The sequence below is a fragment of the Acipenser ruthenus genome, chromosome 6 (genome assembly GCF_902713425.1).
Source record: "Acipenser ruthenus chromosome 6, fAciRut3.2 maternal haplotype, whole genome shotgun sequence".
In the NCBI taxonomy this organism is placed as follows: Eukaryota; Metazoa; Chordata; class Actinopteri; order Acipenseriformes; family Acipenseridae; genus Acipenser; species Acipenser ruthenus.
This window is the reverse complement of record NC_081194.1, coordinates 9,179,303-9,199,444: the sequence shown is the minus strand read 5'-3', so window position 1 is coordinate 9,199,444 and position 20,142 is coordinate 9,179,303. Positions and strand designations below refer to the sequence as shown.

Here is a 20,142-nt window from a genome sequence, read left to right as displayed (position 1 = left end):
TTTGCCACTGGTCTATACCCCCCACCCTTTGTGAAATGACATATGAGTTTTTAAAGCGACAGTACAACTTAAATTAAAGCCTACCTTTAAATCAGCATGCCAGTGCGTCAGCGATGATACCAAACTTCAATTCCACCCTGGGTGCTGCTGCTTACGTAGATCTGAGATGTAAAACGTCTTAGCATTTCTCTGGTGGGCTTGAACAGTACACAAGTTATGTTCATTCGTCTCAAACTGTATCTGATTACTCATTATGGCTTCTGCAGTTTCGATGTGCATTTTGTTTCTTAGTTTTGTTTTAATGCAGTTGTGGTTTGAGAATGCTTGTTCTACTGTTGCGTTGGACACAGGCAGAGTAAGTAGGGCAAGTGCCAGAGTTCTAATGTGCTCAAATCTTTTATTGCCACCAGAGTCACTCTATACTCTACTCCATTCACAGAGGCACACAGACAAGCTTTTTAACATTGGATCAATCTCCTGACACTTCTGCCCAGAATTCTTCACTTCCAGATGTGTGCAGCCACAGTTTATTTGGGATAATTTGCCATTCTTTTACTGTAGCATCAATGTCAAGGCACACTGCTTTAAATGCCACTGCAAGCTCGGTGATGCTTGGCCGTACCTGAGAGGTGGCAACATTTGGATGCAACATTGTTATTTTTTCAAGTGTCGAAATATTGTCTGGCGGACGTTTCTGAATTGCAAATCCCCTAAACCCCCCCAGGTTAAAAAAATAATCCCCCAAGATTTCCCCCCATACAAATGTTGCCCCCAAATTTCCCCCTGGGCATCTAAAAATCCCCCAAATTTGGGGGAAATGCCCCAATCTGGCAACACTGCAGCTGCGTGACCTTCATGAGAATCCCCAGAAAACACTGGGTGCGTTCACGACACGCAGACTTTCATCATTCTGCGCAGAATCTGCACAGAATCGGAGCAAGTAGCCAATGAATTTTCAGAATCTTTGCAGAATCTGTGCAGACATAGCAAAGTCTGCCTCTCGTGAACGCACCCACTGACTGCTTAGCCATATTGCCACAGACACTGGTCTGACGCATACAAGTAAATGTCCGTCTTAATATTTCTGTGTAAGTCAAATATGATTGCTGCCACCTACAGGACTGGAGTGTACCTAATCAAGGCTTTTGTATTCCAGAAATTATATATATATATTTTTTTTTTTAAACAAGCAAGTATTTTACTGTCATTTTGCTGCAGTGTAATAGATTACCACGAATATGCATGTCTCCATCCCTTTCCCATTCTGTGCATCCCGTGAATGCAAGACACAATATTTTTCTGTCCAATGGATTTATTTTGCGTTAATGAGATCTCTGATCACAGATTATTTTTATAAATATTGTTGACATTATCCAATACATAAGTACAATGTTACAAATGGATGACTATAACGTGTGCCAGTTTACTCAAAAACTACAGTAAATCCTGCGTAAAACTGTGTATCACCGCATCCACGATTCAGTTTACCGTTTATATCTATAATTAAATCTGTGAAAGCACTCGATTATCACTTCTCCAAACCTGTATATCTGGAGGTTTATTATATTTCTGGTAAGATATTTTGGGGAGTTAAAACCCAATCACATTGATGTGCGCAATCACAGGGCTGCACCGAAACACTCAAGACTGCTGCCAGCAGCTTGATTATATGATGTCCCATGACTCCAAGCAAACACGAACCAGAACTGCAGACTGAAAACATCAACAAAAAAAACACTGGGACAGATATTTGCAAACAGCACTGATTTTAAAGAACTACTAGATGATTAACTTACATCCATTAATTACTGTATACTACTGCATTGAGAACGTGTGGAACAAGGTACTTGCAAGTTTAATTTCCCTGTTTTCATTTCGAAAATGACACTTGTGATCATGTGGTAGTTGAAAACCAGAAACCACACATAAACAGTTAAGGTAGAAGCAATTAAAAGAAAAAGGAAAGACAACACATGTTGATTTGCTGTAACCCAGGCCTAATCCACCAATTCTCTCAACTTGCTTCTCTCAAGCAGTTTCCAATGCATAAACTTGAACCTTTATCTTCATACAAGCCAATTGTTTAAAATGATCTTCTCACAGTGGCAAAAATTACTTCAATTGAAGTCCATTAAATTGGCTTAAATTATTTCCATTACACGAGAGTAGATGTTAAAACCTCATGCTGATTTGAACTCGGCTCTCGCCAAGATAGGCACCAACTAAGACATAGCTTTACAGTAAACTAATGTGATCCATCTGTGTCTGCATCCATTTGCGATTCCTTCCATATGATGATGTAGATATCCTTCTGTCTGGTGTTGATGGCTGAAGTTTAATGCTGGCTCCAGGGATCAGCTTATTGCCTCCCTAGCGCATCAGCACACACAACGGCTGCGATGGTAGCTCCGCCTCATCTACAGCATCCTCCCATGGCACTGTTAACTCTACCAGGTGAACAAGGCATGCTGATCCAGACCACACGACAATATCTGGTCGAAGGTTAGTGGTGGCAATCTCAGGTGGAAAAATAAGCCGTTGACCAACATCTGCCAGCATTTTCCAGTCTCTAGCAGCTTCCAGTTGTCCTGGGTGAGGATTGGTTTTAACACCTTTTCTTGGTGGTTGCTCTCCTGGGCGAAGGAATGTTGTCTTTTGTGTGTAATGTTTTGATGAAACATGTGGCAACTTATTGGTCATGTTACGCTTGACTTCCAATGCTAAGGCCAAACATCGCAGCACCTGGTAATGGCGCCAAGTAAACCGTCCTTGGCTAAGAGCCACCTTACATCCTGACAAAATGTGCTTTAACGTTGCAGATGATGAACACAAAGGACATGAGGGATCTTCTCCTAGAGGTTTAGGTTCTGTGGTAAATAAAAGTTTTGAACAATAACAACAATTACGAGGTCTCTAAAATACCAATTGCAATTCCTTCGAAAGAATTGCACTTGGAATTGATTTAAAAAAGGAATTGAAATTTGAATTGGGAATGGATTTTAAAAAGGAATTGGAATTGAAAAACAGGGATTTGACCCCCAACCCTGTGCAGGATCTTTCCAAAGAATGAATCTGCTCTTAAAGTGATTCAAGGCGACAGGAAGCAGGCTTTTCCAAACAAGCAAATACTATTCTGAGGATCTGTCCTAATTTGCTTGCCTTCAACCTCCCTTTCACACATGATCCTATCATTTTAAAAGCAATGGGAAACATGGAAATACAAATTTGGTTACAGAGCAAATATAACCATAAGGCATTGCAGCATGCAAGGGGGTAGGGGTCAGGGCTGGTAGGTGATGCAATCTGAAAGACATAAACCCGATACCTGCTCCTGCAAGGGAGCCAACTCTTTTGTACAGCAGTATCGGCGCTATGCTTCAGAATGGGAGGTCCCAGGTTCGCGCCCCACCTCCGACTGTGGGAAACCCCTGCCTGTGGAAACCACGATTCATTACAGTATAAATGTTTAATGTAAGGTTAGAAACCTTTTTTTGAAAGCTCCCAGAACAAGTTGCCAACTATACCACCCTCCTCCCACCTGGCCCATTACGCACCCAGCTTTCCAATGTAAATAACAGCACAAGCGAGACAGACGGCTACGTGTTACTCAGAGAAGATGCTTTGATGGTTTAATCATCAAAGCATTAATCATCTTCACTGGGTGCAATACAGACTCCATGCACTCAGCACACAATTTTTTTTTTTTTTTTTTCGTGATTACCAAGATACAGAAATACATATTAAGTTAACAGATTAGTAATTTTAAGTTTTCTATTACAAACCTCAAGGAATCGTATCTGAAACTGTTCAAACTAAGATTTGTAGACTGGTAGAATTGTGTGTGTGTGGGGCACCATTATATCTAAAATAAAGTAGAGAACCATGTGAATTCAACAGAGAGTGCTGGGGGCTTTTTCACAAAGACAGTTCAATAAATCAATGACGTCATTTCGCATGAATCACTATTTCCATCTTGCATGCACTTTACCTAATGCATTATATGTGCAACTTGCTTCGTTCTGTGTACTGGATTGAGAGCACAATCAGTATTTTAAACTTGGTTCGTATCTTTAAATCATTGCAGTTTAGCACCCTCTGATATTTAGCACACACTTTTGTTTAAATAAGGCTGTCCTTCACATGGCTGACTAATCTGTTATGAAAATGAAATAACCAACATGTACTCTGTATAATATACCTGCAGCAGATCTGACAGAGTTCTTCCTCATCCAAGAGGCCCAATTACTGAAGTGGGACAACCTCCAAAGAGACTCTGAGACATTCTGGACAATGACAAGGGCTTTTGGTTCATATTTGAGTAGTAACACGCAATAATCACATACCTTCAAAACTATATGTAAACTCCATGCAGACCTTGCTTCATTAACTCCAGGTTGACTTCGTTTAATAAATGAATTCTGGAACTTCTGTTTTGTTTTTTGTTTTTTTTATAAGTTAAAAAGAACAGCTGCAAGAACCTAGAACCATATGGTCAAACTACCATGGACATACCATATCACAATTAGGAACAATTACAAAATAAAAACCTGTATATTTTAAAACAATAATGCCTTCTGAAGTGCGCAGTAAATTAAAATTACCAACAGCGACAGGGGCGCTGGGTGAGCTTAAAAGCCCCTTGCCTTCCTGCCCTTATGCACCAGTCATGCGATGCTTGAAAAGTGCCCTTTTTTCTCAATGAGCCCCTGCCCTTTCAAAGTCCTCTACACGTTACTGATTACCAGTAATTCCCCTTAATCGACTCGTAAACGAACGAGGACACACTCACTTTGCACCACTAGAACACTTCGGTCAAATATAAACAAAGCAGCGTGCCTTTCACATTTACTGGTAAATCAAGCTGTCAATACGGCAATATCGTTACAATTTACTTTTCGTAATTTGATTGCATTTACTGCCACTCAAAAAAAGGTAATACAACACAGAATACTGAAGTGCTTTTCAAATTCCGTCTGCCTGTCTGTTAATAACCTAACACAACCCCGTATGAATATGAAGGTATTGTAACGAAACATCACAGTAAACAAAGGAACGTGTTCAGAATATTGCTATTGGGTTACTGTAGACCGTGTGAAATGAAGGTTAAAACGGACGGGTGTGCAGTAATTTGCTACATTTATAAACACGTAGTTTAGTATAGGCATTTCGACCAGTGTACCATTTCTTAATAAATACACACATATTATTAAATGAACTTACGTTATCTGTCAGGCACTGGTTCCCATCCACGCTTTACTGTGCTGTGTGCCCTAAGTTATTGAAATGTTTGCTTTTTATTAGCTGCGCTCCCAGAAGGCTTTGCTTGGTCCTAGTGCTTGACGATATATATTTCTTTAATTATAGATGCGTTTTTTGACAGCCAAGGAAGTGCATTGTTGTGTCTTTTTATTCTCGTGTTTCAATAATTTTTCTTCCTGAATACAGAACGTTGTCTGCACAAAATACCAGCAGTCTGTTCTATGTTATTGCAAAATAAAGAGTGTAATAAATAAATTCACATAATGCATTTAGTTTTAGTTTAAGATTACCTATATCAAAAAACTGTGTCGTCAAAGGAACTTTTCAATGCAGTAAAATGCAATGGCACTGCATTAATACCATGTGTAATTTGCAATACAGTACTAAAATGCAGTACAGCTGCCTCAATATGCTTTAGAGCTGATTTCTAAATGTGCCATGTATTGAGCACCCCCTTTTAAATGTTGCCACTTCATGCTGAAGTTTACGGAACCCCCTAAAGGGACATGGTGAGAATTAAAAAAGAAAGTTAGTATCTTGTGTGCAAGACTTATTATCTCGTGAGCACAAGTCAGTATCTTGCTGACTGCAGCAGACACAGGGTGTTCAGCGATTCGAGAGCTGGGGGATACGCTGTTCAGTTTGACTGCACTGAGTTTGGCTTAGCACACAGTCCACAGTGTGCTTTACTTTTGTTTCTACAGTCTGTGTAACACTACGTTGCTCAGCTGTTACTGTACTACTCGCTTGAAAGCAGCACGCTTTAGTTGCTGAATATAGAATCCCTGCCTGCAATTAACCATTGAATTTGAGAACCTGCAAGGTCCACCACGAGCTACACCATGGTACCCCTGGCACTGGGCACTACTGGGCCGGGTTCAACAGGGGTTCTACTGGGAACATGGAGGACTATTGCCGCCACGGTGTCAGCTGCACCGCCCGCAAAGACCCATTGATCGGTCGCACGCCCCCCTCCAGCAGTTTCCTGTTGGTGGGCCCATGGAGAGGGTTGGGGCCGACATCTTAGGCCCGTTCCCCCAGTCAGACAAGGGGAAGCGATTCGTCCTGGTTGCCCTCACTTACTTTACAAAGTGACCTGAAGTCTATGCACTGCTGGCAGAAAAGGAATTACGATACCAAAGCATGGGGGAGGCACTTTACAGCTGGAGAGCTGGTCTAGGTATACAGCCCCCAATGGAAGCAGGGCTGCTGCCCCAAGCTGGACAGCCACTGGCTAGGACCTTACCAGGTCTTAGAGTGCAAAGGGGAGGTTGTCTACAGGATCCAACTACCACCCAGAGGACGGCGGGTGGTGCTCCATCGTGATCGGCTCGCTCCATACCGGGGACGGGACCTTGTGCAGCCCAGTCCAGCAGTCCCTGCCTCCCTACTTCAGTCCCGGCCCTCCCTTACCAGGGAGTCCACCTCCGCCTGGACCCGACAGACCACCACCTGCAGTCTCAGTGATTTGCAAATTATTATTAGGACAAGTTGACCGACACACTGATGATCGAGCCCGATCCTGTGCCCTGGACTGGATGGCCAGACAATTCATTCCCAGGGTTAGGCGGAAGTCGGCCATCTAGAAAGGGGGTGGAGCTACGGTACACTAAATCATCGACCCGGAGGGGAAACGATGTGGCAGCCATGGATTGGAGGAGAGGTTGCAATCGTTACCTGTGGGATCATGATTGACAGTATACAAGGGGACGTAGCGAGGTTATCTGTTCCTTTGTTATGGTTAACGTTGAACCAGAAGGAGACCCATATTGTAATTGTGAGTGTTTTGTTTGTTTTGTTATGTCTAAAAACTGTTTGTTTGTTGTTATTAGACAGCTAACACGATCTGGAGCTGTCGCTAAAGGCCAGCACCAAACCCCAGCAACATTGCACTTGTGTCACGATTAATTGTATTTGCACCACGAGCACTATAGCACTCACTGTGGACTTGTGATCGTGTTTGTGTTACGTGTGGGTGTTTAAATATCAGGACTATTACTTCGGGGCCAACCCGTGGATTACAACAGAGCAATACGCAAACCATTGTGTATTGTCTGTTATAATTATTTTACTGTTTTGTCATCAGACTTTGGGTAATAAAAATAAACCTCCATTTCACCAGTACTTTGTTGTTTGTCCTTGTCTTGAGCACTGCATCACCCCCTCACCTGCACACTGCAAACCACTTTGCCACACCATTTCAGAGGCAATAAACTGATGAAAAGATTTTTTTTTAAACCGTATGCTAGTAGTCAGTGGCAACCAGTTAAAAAATGTAAAAGGAATATAGAAATGCCTATTAAATACTGCCAAGCCCAGCTTGGTTCCCCTTTTGTACAAGTCGAATGAACAGAGAAGAGTAGGTATGAATATTAATGACATCTGAATAGTTGTGGTTCGATCATGCTATTAACAGTAATATGTTTGTCCTTTTGGAAGAAAATGGTGCAGAGCAGAATTCTACCACATAGCAGAGAGTTAAGTAGCAGATTTGTTGCTTAACCACTTCCGATTACCCAAACCATTGCTTATTTAACCCTAAACAGGTAAGAAACCTTGAACGGGTATTACGTGACTGGGAAGAATGAAAAAGCACCTACAATCTAACTCTCATTATCTCCCATCATTTTGATTTATGTAATAAATGATTGTTTTGAATACAGTAAAAGTGTGATTACCTGTCATTTAATCTAGTGCCATTAACTTTGATCTTTGGTAGTGCCAAAGATCAAAGTTAATGTCTGGGTAATTGATTAACTATGATTGAAGGGATCATTAGTAACTCTGCACCACCGTACACCTCATCATTAATGCATACAAATATTGTAGATGCACCAAGGCATTACAATAAAGTTTTGTGTGCAAACCTTTAGATAAAATGCATGTGGAGCATATTTCCGTAATCTATTTCAAACTAGTTAATCGAGGTTGTACTTTATTTTGTGTACTGTGTTTTGTATTCTGTGCATTATAACTGCATTTCCATGACTGTATTATTTATTTATTTATTTATTTATTTATTTATTTATTTAAACAGATTACTGAAGTGTGGCTCAGTTTGAGTTTCATGGTGGCAGAAATAACCAACTTGCAAATTCTGGTGCTTTATGCTTACAGTTTGTGAAGAGCTGTGAAAAAGCCCCTAAAGTGTGAAGTAAGCATGTTTGCATGTTTGATGTTGCATAAACAGAATAAACAAAGAAGTTTCTGGCTTCACCTCTGAATTGATTGGACTATAAACACTTCTGTACTGTTAATTGTAGCTGCCTCATTTGTTCATTTACCTTTATAATTGTGAGGCAAAGTGGTACAAAATCTTAAGGGAAATCCTGAGGATAGCTGAGAGGAAAAAAGAGGTACAGCCAGTTACCTGTAACCTTGGATTCTCATACAGAGGGGCCACATTAAACGCGCACACCCAAACTATGCAGACATATGGCACATAACACAGCGCTCTATAAAAAAATCTTTCTACATCCTAGTTCTTAGATATAGCAATTTATTGAAATATTATGAAATATGTATCCAGAAGTAATCAGTCACTTGTAAATGGAACTGCTTGCTGCCATTTGAAATAAAATAAAAAATGAGTTTGTTTGTCCCTTTAAATATTGTATTTATTGTATTGTATTTATTGTTATTATTATTATTGATTTCTTAGCAGTATTTAAGTACCAATACCCTTTCTGAAACATTCAGCCGGTGGGATTCAAAATTACAACTCTGATTTTTTTTGTTTGTTTTCAATCCATTCCTTAAAGTGCCACAGCAAATAATTCTTAAAGGTCATTGAGCTTATATTAAAACTATTGCAGCAGCAATGAACCCTGAACACAGGCAATTGCTTAAAAACAAGAAATCCACTCACTCAATGCCCTTTTTATGTTTGATCTCAGATAAAAAAGTTGTAAAGGCTGCTTAACCCCTTATCGGCCAGGCAGTGATAAAGTCCAAGGTGTTTTTTAACTTAATCACTGCTTACCTGAAGTCAAACTAAACAAAGACCTGGCCATTATCCAATCACATAACACCATTTCCATAATGCTAATGACAGTGTAAGTGCCTTTATTGTTTTGACATTGGCAGACAGCAAGCTTAGAAACGTATTAGCAGTATATAGACACGATTTGAAATGCAACTGAATTGTAAACACAAGATGAGGGGTGTAACTTGTACTGTTGTTCCAATAACTGCACATTATTTGTATATTTTTAGAAAGGGAGTGTGTTGTATAGTATTAGGTGCTTGTTAACAATTGTTTCCAGGATGTTCAGGGTTATTATTACCTGCTTTCCTTCACTAGTAGGCAGGATAGCGTTTCTAAGGGTTGAAATGCAGTACTGTACCAACCACTCTGGAGTAAATTCAATATAAGAGCAGTAAACTTTACAATTCACCAATAGTGTTTTGTATAGGGAGCTTATATGGCTGCCTGAAGGCCATACTGCACTTTATCACTCTTCCTTAATGTGCTTTACTTGCTCTTATCTGTTCCCTATTTTACTGCATCCAATCCTGTACTTTAGAGTACTGTAATCTGTCACGTGTTATTTAATCTGTAGTATTTTGTATTTAATTATATCCCTCTGTCTCTGTAAGTCGCCTTGGATAAAGGCGGCTGCTAAATAAACAAATAATAATAATAATAATCCCGCTGTAACTATCACTGACACTGTTATCTGCTCCGTTATTGAATCGTATTTTGTCATATACTTGTACTTGCTAGAACCGAAGTCATTGTATTTATCTTGCTCTTAATTATATTAATACTTGTACTGTGATTCTTGAAATGTATTTCTGTTTATGACTGTAAGTCGCCCTGGATAAGGGCGTCTGCTAAGAAATAAATAAATAAATAAATAAATAAATAATAATAATTAGGAAGGATCTACTGCATCTATATCAATAGAAATATCAGTCTTGAATCAACTCAATACTCCCTCAGCTCAGCATTATTCCTCAGAGCGATTGATGTTATTTTCATACTCTTTTCTTGCTTACGTCAGTGGGATAGTCTTTCTGGGTTTTGCCGGCTAGCTGTGTGTATCACTGTCACATGGTGCTTCACTATTATTAGCAGTAAAGGCAAACAGCATGCATGCGTGTTACTCAAACCTTACCTTTCAGGTTTCATACTATGCTGGGAAACGCATTGCAGCTCCACCCTATTAGTAAGGTTATTCAAAGATCACAGGAGACTGAGCTGTTGCTATTAAGAAAATGAAAATAAAACCCAGCTGACTCATAAAAAATTGTTCAAGTTAAAGCTGAATGCTTTAAAAATAGCCACCCAAATGTCTATCCTCTGTGTAATAGCCAGGGTTATGCTTGTATGAGACAAACTGTGCGTTTATCTTTCTTTGCTTATCCCCATTCAGAAAGGTACTGCAATGAAATCCTATTACGACCACCAAAGTGAGTGAAATGGTCTTAATAGGGAAGTTGTCCTAACAGAAAGGGGCTGAAAGTGAGTGGTCTTAATAATTACTGAAAAAGCCAAGATGATGCTTGGCCAGACCATACAACTGATATTAAAAGCAAGAACTATACAACAACCAAGCTGGCAAATTCCTGGTGTGATCCACTCATAACCCTGGCCTTTTCTGTGCAAGGCACGAATGAAATCCTGCATAATCCTTGCTTTAAACTTGCATTCGCTTTCTTGCATGTCATACTAGTCTTGCTATTGTATTTTGTTTAGTTAAGTTACTACAGCCACTCTACTGTTTTCTGTACACTACTAAAGCCAGTAGTGGTATCACATTTAACACTGCTTCATTTGACTAAGTCTGTTGGTCTATCTCTCAGTTCTTGTACTTGTGGAGTTTGGTCTCAGCAGCTCATTGAATGCCTAGTGACTGGCTTTCTGTTGTTTAATACATGTCTCCTCATGCAGGCTGTGTGGTCTTGGAATCTACAGCTTCATTTGTAATGAATACAATTAAACAAAACAACATTTTTAAAATGTGTGCTGGCAAGCTTTTAATCCCCAGTTGTCAGAACAAAAGCTGGTCACATTTCCACTCCAACTATGGTTTAGCTATGATGTATTTAGCATCTAAGAGTGGGTTTCAGTTTGGAGTAATTACATCTTTTTGTGTTGATGTTTAAACGCAAAGTGCATTAAGGGTACTCTGTTATGCCGCACTTGTCAGGTCGTTGTTTATTTTAGACAGTATTTCCTTTTATGAGGTTTGTGACAAAGAGAGAAAGAATCAATGCTGTAAATCTCCCTCCCAATCGGAAAGAGTGTCAGGTAAGGTTGGTAGTAAAAATAGCTTCTTGTGAACATTATTTGCCACTCACCACTCACCACATTGCCACAGTTGGTGATCAGAAGTGAGATCAGGATCGACCCCGTGGCAATGGCGACAATGTTGGAGGTGCAGGAGTGGAGACATCAGGAAGGGATGGTGGCGATGATGGAGAGGATGCATGCCATGTTCCTGGAGGCCGGTCAGAGGAGAAAACCAGCAACAGAACCAGCAGTGCCCCTACCCAAGACGCGGGTAGTAAAGATGTCGCTGGAGGATGATCCCGAGGCCTACCTGGTGGCCTTTGAAAGGCAGGCAACGGCAGCCCAGTGGCCTCGGGGATGGTGGGCTACGCAGTTGGGCCCCAATTTGACTGAGGAGGCCCAAGCAGCCTACCAAGCCTTGAGTCATGAGGAGGATCTAAATTATGACAAAGTAAAGCAGGCCATTCTCCAGCGACTCAATATCACGGAGGAGACGCACCGTCACCGGTTCCGGGAATACCAGTGACCCTCCAGACTGCGACCCCACGTGGTGGTGCAACAGCTAGTGGATCATGTGACCTGGTGGCTCTGCCCTGGCACCAACAGCACAGAAAAAGTGGCAGAAATGGTTGCCATTGAGCAATTTGTTAAGGTGCTGGGGGTGAACATTCAGAGCTGGGTCGCTCAACATTGTCCCACCACGCTGGATGCAGCAGTCAGATTGGCTGACGGGTATGAGGACACGCTGCCTCCCACCCCACCGGTTGCCATTCCCGCTCCTGCTTCCAACCGACCCAGACCGAGCAGCCAGAGGACGGGACCCCCACTGCACTCCACCCCCTCCCCCCACGGATCGATACCTCATCGGTACCCCATGGTCGGCCTTCCTCCACATCAATGGAGAGCCAGGTCGAACCCCAGTGGGACGAGAGCAGAGCACCCCTCCCTGTTGCCAAACTGGCAGCGGGACATACAGGCTCCATGGGCGCCCTTTCACCCCACTTGTTACCGGTGCCAGGAGGTCGGTCACCTCGCCCGAGGTAAGACCATGGGAGCAGCATTGGAAGGTATTGGGACCATTTTCTCGCTGCATGCCGATTTGATCCATTCCCGATTTCGCCTGAAAAAGACAAAAAGAGAGCAAAGGGTTGAAAAGTGGGAAGGAATGTCAATTAAACAAGGCTGGAGTTTGGTGGGGGAAAGCTCGAAGCCTATCAAATGTAAGGGAAAAGTGACCAGGACTCTTTGGGAGCGGATTACTGAGGCCCCCAGTGCTGAAGCTACTTTAGCTCTGCTCGATATCCTGAAATTCTGGGACCGAGATGTGGCCCACATCTGGGGGCAGGTTCGGTCTATCGAGGGGAAGGATGTAGAGGATAACTGTCTGCTTACATATCCTCACCACATTGTTGTCGGGCATCTACTGTATAGAGTATCCCAAGCCACGAGCACAAGCCAGATTGAACACAATTACTCGTTCCTCAGTCTTTTTGACATGAGATCATGAGGTTGGCTCAGGATGTCCCATGTTCGGGCCATTTAGGTAGCGATAAGACTCGGGATCGAACATTGGCTCGGTTTTATTGGATGGGAGTTTTTAGTGAGGTGACGAGATATATAATGGACTGTCCGGAATGCCAGCAAGTAACACCAGGGAGGGTTCGCCCAGCCCCACTGGTCCCACTGCCCCTAATCCAGGGTTACCAATTCATTTATGGTTTAGTGGCGAGTTAAAAAACCTGACCTGGATTAAAGTGTCCATATATTCTGGAGCCAGTTGGCAACCCTGCCCTGATCTCAGTTCCATTTGAACGCATTGTTATGGATATAGTAGGTCCATTGAACCATTTTGGTAATGATCAGATATCCAGAGGCAGTACCATTGAGATCCACTAGTGCCGCAGCAATTGCTCGAGAGTTAGTGCAGATTATTGCAAGAGTAGGCATTCCAACATAAATCCTAACTGATCATGGGACAAACTTTATGTCACAATGTTTAAAGGAATTGTATAAATGATTGCAAATTTGGTCCATTCGGACCTCCATTTATCATCCACAGACAGACGGTTTGGTGGAATGGTTTAATCAGACTTTGAAACAGATGCTGAAGCGGTGTGTCAACCAAGAACAGAAACATTGGGCTAAACTCCTTCCCTACCTAATGTTTGCAGTGAGAGAGGTGCCTCAGAGCTCGACCGGGTTCTCTCCCTTTGAGCTACTGTATGGGAGGCAACCCCGAGGTATCCTCGATCTTGTGAAAGAAGGGTGGCAGGAGCAAACAAAAACTTCCAAAAACACAGTCACGTATGTAATCATGTTGAGAGACCGCCTAGAATTGGTCGGTCATTTGGCTCAAGAGAATCTAAAACTAGCTCACCATCGCCAGGAGCAGCAGTACAACAAACAAGCATGGATTCAGACTTTTCGGCCAGGTGATAAAGTACTGTTGCCACTTCCCACTTCAGAGTCTAAGTTATATGCTAAGTGGCAGGAGCCATACGACTTGCCTGGTCTTTCAACATGCTATTTTTACTCCAGCAGGTGTCAAGGTTCGAGAGAGACCGTACCAGATCCCAGAAAGCCGCAGGGGTCCTGTTCACAAGGAGGTGGAGGATATGCTTGGGCTTGGAGTCATTGAACCTTCCCGGAGTGAGTGGTGGAGTCTTATCATGATGGTAGGCAAGAAGGATGGCTCCCCTCGGTTCTGTGTGGATTTTAGAAAGGTTAATGCCATCTCCAAGTGCGATGCATATCTAATGCCCAGAGTGGATGAACTCCTCGAACTACTGGGTAAGGCTTAGTTAATCTCGACCTTGGCTCTGACGAAGGGATTCTGGCAGATTCCACTCACTCAGAGCTTGAGAGAGAAAACTGCTTTCTCTACCTCAGATGGCTTGTTCCATTTCTGGACCATTCCCTTCAGGTTGCACGGAGCTCCCGCCACCTTTCAGAGACTGATGGACCAGGTCTTAGCTCCCCATCATCAGTACACAGCCGCGTACGTTGATGATGTGGTGATTTTTAGCTCCACCTGGAAGGAGCATATTATTAGGCTTTCAGTCGTCCTACAGTCTCTAAGGGAGGCAGGGCTAACAGCCAAGCTGGGCAAGTGTGCATTTGGAAAACAAAAGACCCAATATCTTGGCTACATTATGGGTAACGGCTGGGTAAAGCTGATCGCCTCCAAAGTCCAGGCACTGGTGGAGACGGCGATCCTGAGAACCAAGCCACAGGTGTTTTATCCCTGAGTATGCCACCATAGTCAACCCCCTGGTAGATCTCAACCGAAAGGCTGCTCCAAAAATAGTTAAGTGGACAGTGCAGTGTCAGGAGGCATTTGATATGATTAAGAAGCACCTCTGTAAAGCTCCCGCTTCTGATTTCACCAGATTTCATCCTTCAGACTGATGTCTCCCAGATTGGCCTGGGGGCGGTCCTGTCCCAACAAGTTGACGGGGTAGAACACCATATAATTTATTTGCATCTAGGGAGATTAACTACTCTGTCACTGAGAAGGAGTGTTCAGTCATCAATGGGCTACTCACGCTCTTTGCTATTACCTGTTGGGATGTTCTTTCTCTCTTGTCACTGATCATGTTCCTTTAAGGTGGTTACACACGATGAAGGACAACAACGCCCAGATAACTCGATGGTACCTGGCTTTGTAACCCTTCCACTACACAGTGAAACATCATGCGGGTAAGGAGCATCAAAATGCAGATTTTTTTTCAAGGGAGGGGGGACCATTGGGGAATGTAGAGTTGGCCGAGTGTTCCTTCAGCATCACTCTGAGAGGTGAGATATGTGATAGAATTTCAATTTGATTCAAGCATTCAAAATTCTAAAAGGTATTTACAATGTCGACCCAAGGGACTTTTTCAACCTGAAAAAAGAAACCAGGGGTCACAAATGGAAATTAGATAAAGGGGCATTCAGAACAGAAAATAGGAGGCACATTTTTACACAGAGAATTTTGAGGGTCTGGAACCAACTCCCCAATAATGTTGTCGAGGCTGACACCCAGGGATCCTTCAAGAAGCTGCTTGATGAGATTCTGGGAACAATAAGCTACTAACAACCAAACAAGCAAGATGGGCCGAATGGCCTCCTCTCGTTTGTAAACCTCTTATGTTCTTAAAGAGAGAAAGAATGGATACTGTAAATCTCCCTCCCGATCGGAAAGGGCGCCGGGTAAGGTTGGCGGCAGTTCACATCTCCATAGATGGGTCGAATCGGTGGTGGGCGGAAACCGGAAGTCAGCCATCTTGGGGAAAGTACGTAACTGCAAGTACTCTAAACAACTCCATTGTGATCAGATTACGGGTCAGGCAGCGATTGGATAAACCATGGCAACGGGCTGATTGCAGGGAGGAGTTTGGTGGTACAAAGGGGATGCAGCTTCATGGGTACAACCCCCTTACGCTGAGATGAGACATATGGCCAGAGCCTGTATTTTGTTATTTTGTTATTTTGTTTTGCTTTGTTGTTGCAGACGAGTGAGATGGAGAACGGGAGCTGCAGCCACGGAGCCAGCTCATAACCACACTTCACCACATCACTGCACAACACAGCACAGCCCAGCGAAGCAAGAACACTCGGACCACAAGTATTGTGGCTATAAGAGTGTATTTTTGTTTGGGACTGCAAACCCGCCATGTTTTGAATTCCCCTATACCATTGCTGGAGTAGGGAGATCTATTTATTTTGTGGATTAACCTGCTTTAATAAACTGTTTTGGGAGTAAAAATAGCTTCTTGTGTATGTTATTTGCCACTCACCACTCACCACATTGCCACAGGTTATAATTCAGGTATACACTTAAATCATAATTCACTATAATAAACTATAATAATTAACTTTAATAAACTAATTAAAATGTCGTCAGGGATAATCTTTTGGGGTTTAAATTACTAAAAATAAACTTGGGGTTAAATTACTTTTTTAGAAGCTGAAATCATGTCGTGTTCGGCTTGGGGTTGTCTTGTGAATGATCCCCTCGAGCTGCAGAAGATTCACTTTACCCAAAGCGTTTTCATCACTGCATGTAAAAGTGAGACTGAATTATTCTCCAGGGAAATAAGTTTGAACGTGTCCATTATAGTGATCAAATGTATTTTTGAGAGAAATTAATGTTTTAATAATCAGTTTTACTAAAAACATAATAGTACTCACTGGAACCGGATCCCTGATATTTGTATCCAGTTTGTCTCTTCCAAAGCAGGAACCGGGTACCTGATTTCAAAGGAACCGGTTCGCACATCTCTACATTTTGGAAGCGATTTACACTCGCAGTGGAGTGGAGCTGGCTGCAGAATTAGAAGCACCGGAGCGGAGCGGACTGGGGAAATAAAAGCCTTGAGCGAGCGGTTTCAAAGAGGAAGAGAGCGAGGAGCAGCGTTTATGAGCGCTCCACTCCGCTCACATGCTCTGGTTACAGTACATAGTTTCAGAATCGGTTTGTGCCAATTGTCTGAGCTACTGGAGGCTATATATATATATATGTATGGGAACTGCTTGCATGATTTCTCTAACTTTGCATGGATTTTTGTTACAGTTGTAAGTCGTGGTGACCTATTTTCTCAGGGCTAGTATAAACTGCCCTTGAATAAATTACCCTCGTATTCATTTCAGTGGATAATACCACATCATTGGTTGTGCATTCATTCAAATGTGAAAAATGAACTCACCACCACTTATTGTTCAGCTTTTTTATACATATTTAATATTCTGATATTAATAGACATCAGATGAATCATATAGAACTAATTTGGTAATTAAGAAAAACAACAACCGTCTATATCATGACATGGACAGATTTATCAAGCTGGTAACACCAAAATGCAATTTGCACTATTTTTTGTGAAAGTAAAATTAGGCTGTTTACAAAATAAAGTAAAAACTCGCTTGGCAGTTCCATTAAAGAATGTTGTTTGTAGTTTGTACTAGTTATTTATATTTATAGTGTCATATAATGCTTTGTCAATAGCCCTAAGCTTTCAAAAGCCGAAAAAAAGAAACAACTTCTGTGCTAAATTTAAGGGCCGTCTGTTTCTTATTTTCATCATAACAGGCTTGTAATAAGCTTGTCTTATTAAAGCAGTCCTATTTAGAATATAACTATGCTTTTCCACACAGTGAATATGATGTACTGTCACCCTCCTTTTGTGGACTATCAGTATTTTTCCTAATCAGCAGATTGAAAAGTGTTTGTTCAAGTGTCTTGCACAAGAATTAAAGTCTATGGTACACTGCAGCTCAATTTTGAATTGAAGTAAATTTTATATGTAACAAATGTTATGACAGCATGCTATTAATACTTATACACATGTGATATTGGTTTTCAAGATGATTATGAAAGATTGTGCACATAATTATACAGTGTTATGTAGCATTTCTGAAAGTGATATGAATGCTACATAGTATCCAATTCAAGTAGAGTATTGCTGTAATCACTTATACATACAACAATATGTAACAAGCACATTCAGAACAGAATCATACCACATACCCTCTCATCCACAACTGAAAGGCTTGGGATGCCAGCAGCCGGTCTGTAACTCTCTCGAATATTGTGTGTTAATGACCACTACTGTAGAGCCTTCATTAACATGCAATATAAGACAGATTTACAGATTGGTTGATTGGTTTAAGTTCACAAAACTATTCAATCGATTTAATTCTATTAACAATAAACTAAATGAGGACAAGGGGTTTTCTAACCCACTTTCTAGACAAATGCGGGGTGTGCAAGCATATTGTTGTGTGCTGCCAAATACCATAACCACTTTGTAGTACTTACAGTACAACAAAGAACTGCAGCATACTACAGTACACAGCAATCAGTTATCAGGTTCAACATGTACAGCTATGGCCAAAAGTTTTGCACCCCCTAGAATTTTAGGATTGAGACAATTAAAAAAAAATATATATATATATATAACTATATATATATATATATATATATATATATATATATATATATATATATATATATATATATATATATATATATGTAGAAAATATAGATGCCGGCGCTACAGAGATGTTTCAGTCCATTTAATCAGACATGAGGCGCTTGGTCCCAGGAAAAGTTCAATAGAAAACACTTCTTAGATGCTGCCACCGCCAAAGAGAAAAGTCTGTATCCCAAACGTGTCTCTCAATTATTCATACTTTATTCATTAAAACAAGGTAAAAACAGATATGACAGACTTTTATTTAGTGGGAGTTGCTGTCGTTTCTCTTCGGCGGTGGCAACATCTAAGAAGTGTTTATATATATATATATATATATATATATATATATATATATATATATATACTGTATATTGTAGTGATCTTGGTTCCCGCAGGCAGGCGCATCACACAGGGCGAGGCAATCCACACACAGGCGGAGGGCGGGCGTGAACCCGGGACCTCTTGCTCAAAAGCATAGCGCTGATACCACCGTTCAAAAGAGCCGCCCTCCGCCTGTGTGTGGATTGCCTCGCCTTGTGTGATGCGCTTGCCTGCGGGAACCAAGATCGCTATACTGGTGTTAGATGTGGGATGCATGTACCCCGGCACGCACTCGTCGGACTGTAGCCTGGTTAGCAAGTCCAGGGTGGACTTGAGACTGGCAGGGGAGAGTGTAGCGTGCACGGGGGAAGGCAGCAGCAGGGCTGGTAGGTCACGTAATCACACACAAAGACATAAGCCGGATATAAGCTCCTTCAAAGGAAGCCGGCTCTTTTGTACAGCGGTATCGGCACTATGCTTTAGTGGTCCCGGGTTCGCGTCCGACCTCCGACTGTGTGTGGATTGCCTCGCCCTGTGTGATGCGCCTGCCTGCGGGAACCAAGATTGCTACTATATATATATATATATATATATATATATATATATATATATATATATATATATATATATATATTCAGGGTAACTTCACCATAACGAACCCTTCTTATAATGAACACCCGTTTTTAATGATCCCAACAGCAAGTTAGCCCTATTAGAACGATGACGTAAGGGATTAACCCGGATACAACGATCTCAGTACCGACTGACACTGAACTTTCTCCAGTGTCAAGTGTGTTATTCTCTCAGTGAAAACAAAGACCATGGCTGACTAATTCAAAGATAACACAAATTCAAAGATGACCTACTGTAGTACGAATCATTCATGACGAATGCATCGTTGCCTGTCCGTCATCTTCACAAGAAACTGCAACCAGACAACGGGGTTGAGGAGCAATCTACGCTGGGTAGTTTTTCCAAGAGAAAGGACGTGTTCAGCATGTAAGTGTACGTTCTTTCCTTTTTCATTTCATTACTGTTTTCTTTTAAACATACTGGGGAGATTAGTGTTGGTGTAATTTATATGTGGAAACGGGTTTGTTTTGTGTGCTTTTTGGAGTTGTTGTATTTGATCAAATGATTGTTTACAGACGGGCGCTCGATTGAGACTTGCCGCCTGCCTGTCTTCTGTACGTGTCCTCTGTGCGTTACCATCGTTGGTAGCGTCACATGACCCATTTGTTTACTTTCTGTTTTGTGTTTAATAAATCCTGCGCGCCTGTGCCGGCGTTTCAACTCCAACTCCGATGTCTCTCTGTCTCGCAATGCGGTTACCCACACATGGGACACACACATATATATATATATATA

At 41.8% G+C, this 20,142-nt stretch overlaps 1 protein-coding gene across 5 annotated transcripts in view; it reads right to left on the bottom strand.

The window, feature by feature from the left end:
• LOC117411299 (equilibrative nucleoside transporter 1-like) overlaps nt 1–20,142 on the bottom strand; it is a 53,986-nt gene that overhangs the window by 30,323 nt on the left and 3,521 nt on the right. For 2 of the 5 annotated variants that reach the window (XM_034018586.3, XM_034018593.3), the window contains exon 1: nt 5,221–5,328. The exons of 1 other annotated variant lie outside the window; for it this stretch is intronic. The gene's annotated coding sequence lies outside the window, so the exon portion shown is untranslated. Of the gene's footprint in view, nt 1–84; nt 105–5,220; nt 5,329–12,506; nt 12,618–20,142 lie in introns of those variants that run through there. 2 more of the 5 variants (XM_059024938.1, XM_034018590.3) reach the window with 2 other exon arrangements.